The following is a 6,000-nucleotide window of genomic DNA, read 5'->3' on the forward strand; positions in this document are numbered from 1 at the left end:
AACTTATATGGCTAATGAACATTATCTTTTTGAGAGAAACTTGTTTATTGAATATTCAAACAAGCAGCAACAACGCACGACATCAGCCCACAATGTGCTGCTACCCTCCTCCTACTTAACCACCGGCAGCAACCAAGCCACCACACCCACACACCTTTATTTGCACCTCCACCAAATAGTCAAAACAAACATCCAACAAACCCATAACCACCTAATTAAACCCACAAAGCCTACATTGTGCGAATTATCCTCATCAATTGCAATTTGGATGAATTCGTTTGGAAATAAATTATAAAATTACGGGTTGAATATAATCTAGGTTTGTGACGGCCAACGCCCGAGCCGGTCCCCACCACAACCTCATGTGGCTTGTATGGTCTTTTTTTTTATCACCTTTTACTTATTATGTCCTTCTAAACAAAATTGTTAGAGGACCATCTCAATCAAAAGATTAAGTTGATGATGGTTGAAGCCTAGAAATATGTATGTTATATACTGTATCAAAAATAGACCACTAAGTGGCTCTTATAAACAAATTTTCCTTGTAAATATAGATGTTCGATTACTTTTGATACATTGAAATGAATCTTAAAATTATTGTAGACAACACTTCGTATAAAGTTATATAGGGACAATTTTGTAGTGGCAAAAATAAAATTATGGCCATTATGAAACAAAATCTACAACTTTGACCATTATTATGTAAACATATTTGCCTATGAACGGTTTACAAGTTCCTAAAACTTTTTGGTGACTCTTTTGCTCTAGCTTTCTTAGCTTCATTTTGGACACCATCATGCTTAAGTGCATGATCACAGTGGGGCTCAAGTGTGGGATGCTTGAAATATTCCCTACAACCCTAAAACCTAGCATTCCCCTAAGATCTTCTACTACTTTATTTTCAACCATAGTTTTAGAAATAAAGAGAACCAAAACTTATGACTCCATTTACGAAGATATTCTCTCTCTCTCCGTAAATACTCCTCCGTAATACGATTTTAGCACTTTCTTTCTTAGATTTTCTCTCTCTACTTAGTATTCTCTCTCTCTCTTAAACTCTCTCAAAACCTTTGTTCTTAATTCTTTCATTAATTCCAGATTTATTTTGGTAACGATTTCTCTTCCTTTAATCTTATTTATTTTATTCCTTTCATCATGATTTATTTTATTACTTTGATTAGTTTAGCTTTTAATATGCGTGAGTAGTTTAATTTCTAGGGTTTATGGGGATCTAATAAATAATATGAAGGGGTAATTTATTGTTGTTAATTATCAATGCTAGATTAATTTCCTATTGATTGATTTAATGCTCTGTGACTAAATTAGGCCTATCTTTTATGCATGAGTTTGACAATATTGATTCAAGAATCGAGAGATGAGAATTAATGTTTAGGTCTAATTTCAATAGGCAAGTTAATTTATAAATGGTTAAGTCAAGATTCGAGAGATGAGATTTAATACCGATAAATTAATTATGTGATTGTAATACGTAGCGAGAGCCCTTTACAATCTGGTTAATTGATGCATTGATGATTGACTATTATTGATTATTGGTATTGCATGATAATTTCTTATTGGATTGTTTTAATGTTTTACAATTGCGGCTTGTAAAAGTATAGCAATATTAAATTGATGAATCGAGCAGATGTTAATTTGATATTAAAGACTATTTTCAATAAGAACTTAGATCTAGTAAATTGCGAGAGCCTGTTATATCTATGTTGATTAATAAATTGCGAGAGCCTGTTAATCATGTTATTTATGCAATGTCAATGATTGATTACTATGTTTTACCCTGGAGTATTATTTATTGGTGAACCTATGCCCTAGATCCTTTCATATATTGTTTTTCTTCCTATTCTCAACCTTAGTAGTTTAGTTTCTTATTCAAATATAAATATTGGTTACTTAAATAATTTAGATTATAATAATTAATTAGGATAAAAAGACTTGTTTCCCTGTGGAGATCGACCCTAATTCCCTATCTACTTTAGTTAGAGGACTTAGGAATTATTTTTTATTAGGGGATACGACTTTACCCTGTCAAAATTTTGCGCCGTTGCCGGGGAAATGGTTTTATTTTTATTTCTGATTGTTTTTGTAGTCTAGATTATTTCCCTTTTTGTCTCAGAGAGCGTTAGTTCTCTGAGACAAATCTCATATTTGCTTCTAGTTTTTGTTTATGCCCAGGTGTTCCAGATCAGGTAACATCCCATTCGATCCTGAGATCGAACGTTCCTTCCATAGATTGAAAAACTTCTACAAGCAAATCCTAGCGGATTCTGGTGATACTAACAATAATCACCGCGACCCTCCAACTGATTCCAGCGATTTAGAGGCATCATCAGACGCAGAATCAGAGATGACGGCTCCAAAGAAGCTTAGTGATTATTCACAACCAAAGCTTACGGATTTTCCACATCTCACCCCTACTCCGGCTCTTGATGGGGTTTAATTTGAAATTAAACCTCAATTTATAACGATGATAGAGAGGAAGCAATTCAGTGGAGCAAAGGGTGAAGACCCAAATCTTCACATTGCCGACTATTGTCAATATTGCAACACCATGAGACAAGTCGGGGTCACTCAAGACCAAATCAGGGAGATTCTCTTTCCCTTCTCTTTAACTGGAAAAGCTAAATTGTGGTTTAATGGTTTAAATAGAACTACACTTGGTATAACTGACTGGGAAACTCTTGTTTTGAATTTCTATAACAAGTATTATCCTGTAGAGAGAACAACAGTACTACGAAGTACGATTCAGAACTTTGCCCAAGAAGCCGATGAGTCTTTATATGAGGCTTGGGAGAGGTTCAAGGACTTACAAAGAGAATGCCCTCACCATAATTTAGCACAATGGCAGTTAATCCAAGTCTTTAATAACGGCATTGGAAATTCTTCTAGAATAATTCTAGACTCTGCAACTAGTGGGAGACACTACTACAAAAATGCTCAAAGAGACCCGAAATAAGAGACCGGTTAATTATATAACTGGTCTCTTTATTTCAAGAGACCCAATGTCATAGATAACCGGTCTCTTTGATATTGTGTTGTGAGGTGAAAATTTAATGGAGATCATTTATCATAGATAACCGGTCTCTCTTAAGTTTTTTTATTTGAAAATTAAAAAGGGAGAGACCATTATGCAACTTAACCGGTCTCTCTTAATTTTTTTCAAAAAAAATAAAAAAGGGATAGACCTGTTGCAACTTAACCGGTCTCCCTTTCTCACCAAAATAACATAAATGAAACCCTAACGCATATTCTTTGTTCCGCCACTCTGCCTCCAACAATCAATCTCCATCTGATCTCCTTCATCTTTCTTTTCCTCTTCTTCTATCTCCTCTCTTTCCTCTTAAATGAATTTCATCTCCTTTAATTCCCCGGAAAAACCCTCCTGTTCGGAGCGTCAAAATCGTCGGAATCAAGTGTTGATTTGGTGATGAGTGTTGAAGCGATTTATTGCAGTTTGCGAGGTTTGATGAAGCGTTTCCAGTTCTCGAACTCGAAAGAGCTATTTAAGTTATATTATCATGGTTTAGAAGCGTTTTATGGGTTTATGCCGTTAGATGATACTCATTTTATGTTGGGTTGATAAATCGATTGATTGTTATAAAGATGCATTGAAGATCTAGATTCAAAGGATTATGATCCCAAATTTTCCGAGAATACTTGTAGGTCTCTTCTTCTTTGATTTCGTTTTATAATTGATTATTATTTCTGTATTTTGGTTTTTGTTTGATCTTTTGTGGTGGTTTCGATTGTAGTTAATTTTTTATCTGTTTGATGTATTTTACACTAATTTTTGCTTCTTTGATTTCGTTTTTTAAGTGATTATTATTTTTGGATTTTGGTTTTTGTTTGATATTTTGTGGTGGTTTCAATTTTAGTTGATTTTTTATGTGGTTGATGTATTTTATACGAATTTTTGCTTCTTTGATTTCGTTTTTAAATTGATTATTATTTCTGTATTGTATTTTGTTTGATCTTTTGTGGTGGTTTCAATTTTAAGTTGATTTTTTATCTGTTTGATTTATTTTACACGAATTTTTGCTTTGATTTCGTTTTTTAAATTGATTATTATTTCTGTATTTTGGTTTTTGTTTGATTTTTTGTGGTGGTTTCAATTTTATTTGAGTTTTGATCTGTTTGATGTATTTTACACTAATTTTTGCGGTTAGACTTTAGATTTTTGTGTTGTGTAGTATTATCATTGTTATCATCGTTTTCAATTCATGAAATTGTAGAGTAGTAGATCAGTATCTAATTCACATGGCTGGAAATATATTGGATTTGTTTTAGTAAATTTCTTGTTTATCATTCATCTAACTGCTACCATTAATTTATTTATTTTTTTTGACGAGTTTAATTTACAAATTCTTTTTTTTTTTTTAAAGGAGTTGATCTTTTATTTTATTAGTTCATTTTTTTCAGTTAAGCTCTAAACGAATGTTTAATTTTTTTGGTTATTCTCAATTATTATGATTGATTTATTAATTATTTGCCTTTTGCTTTGACAGATATGCTTGTTTTTCACACAAGAATCTCAGAACAAAAGAAAGAGGAAGAAGTTGGAGTACTCAAGTAGTCAAGCTACATGTTTGATATAATTATATGTACTAGAATTTAATTAAAGTTTGTTAAAATTCTTTGTTAGTACAAACATTAATGTGGCAATATCAATATATTATTCTCTTTTAATTTTATCGAACAAAAAATAGCATAAATCAAATTAAATAAGCTATTTTTTTATTATAAATGCGCCCAAAGAGACCTATTAAGTTAAATAGGCAGTCTCTTTTTTCTTAAGAAAAAAGACTGCCTATCCTTAATAAGCGGTCTTTTTTTTCCCAAAAAAATAGACTGCCTATCTTAGATAGGCGGTCTCAGTATTCTCAATTTGGAGACCGCCTCTAATAAAGTAGTCTCTTTGCCAAAGAGACCGCTTAGCTAGAGACCGCCTCTAAGGCAGTCTCTTTGGCTAATTTGGACGGGTCTCTTTGGCCAATTTTGTAGTAGTGAGATTTATGAATCTTAATGTTGATGATGCAGGTCAGGTTATTGAAGATATGGCGATACACAATTCCCAATATGGAAATCCCAGAGGATTTGCTAACAAAGGGAAACATAGTGTCGACTCTGTATCCTTTTTGCAAGCTCAACTGACCTCTATTTGCCAAAAATTAGATAATCTGAGTACTACTAATGTAGCCAATGTTTTTGCAATTAAAAATAATTCTAATGAGGCTTTCTATGAAAATTGTGGTATTGTAGGTCATTGGGAGCGGGATTGCAGGAGTTCCGTGGAGCAAGTTAATGCCTTCCAAACTTATAGGCAGAATAACCCATACTCCAACACTTACAATCCTGGGTATCGGAATCATCCATACCTTTCCTACCGGAGCACCAATGTTAAAAATCCACCACCACAAGAACCACAGGCGCCACAGCAATAACAGCAGAAATATTATCATCCCAATGCTAGCCAGAAGAATCAACCACAACAACCCCCCTCATCTTCCGACCCTTCTTCGGCGGAAATTAGAGCAATGTTGGTCAATATGCAAAAGAACATGGAGAGCAGAGATGCGACAATTGATCAAATTCTAGCGCATAATAAAATTGTAGATAATCAAATTGCGCAACTCTCCGCTACTCTACAAGCACGCCAACAAGGAGCCCTGCCGGCACAGCCGACTAGGCCTACGGATCAAGCATTTGCAATTACTCTAAGGAGTGGTTCAAACTATGAAGTACCCTCTATGCCCAGAGTTGATGACCCTGTTTTATCAAATAATGCTAATCTTGATTCCATTAAACCAAATAATGTAGTTGATAGCCCTGCAGGGCTAAAGGATAATACTAACATATCTAATTCTACATTGCAGGGTACAACTCCAGAGAAGGTGGCTACTCCAGACAAGAACAAGAATGCTCAAAAGCCAATCATCAAACTTCCTTTCCCCAATCGTCAATTGAAGACAAACTTGGATAAGCAGT

The 6,000-nt window shown here is 34.0% G+C and overlaps 1 long non-coding RNA gene and 1 other non-coding gene across 2 annotated transcripts; one reads left to right on the forward strand and one right to left on the reverse strand.

The window, feature by feature from the left end:
- Positions 1-2,743: 2,743 nt before the first annotated feature.
- LOC145556911 (small nucleolar RNA R71) lies at positions 2,744-2,850 on the reverse strand. The gene has a single exon (XR_014092004.1). It is a non-coding gene; the product is annotated as a small nucleolar RNA R71 (small nucleolar RNA).
- Positions 2,851-3,164: 314 nt separating this feature from the next.
- On the forward strand, positions 3,165-4,704 carry LOC145555602 (uncharacterized). The gene is made up of 2 exons (XR_014091518.1): positions 3,165-3,674; positions 4,521-4,704. It is a non-coding gene; the product is annotated as an uncharacterized LOC145555602 (long non-coding RNA).
- The last annotated feature ends 1,296 nt before the right edge of the window (positions 4,705-6,000 follow it).

Source organism: Chenopodium album, chromosome 8 (genome assembly GCF_948465745.1).
Source record: "Chenopodium album chromosome 8, dcCheAlbu1.1, whole genome shotgun sequence".
Lineage (NCBI taxonomy): Eukaryota > Viridiplantae > Streptophyta > Magnoliopsida > Caryophyllales > Amaranthaceae > Chenopodium > Chenopodium album.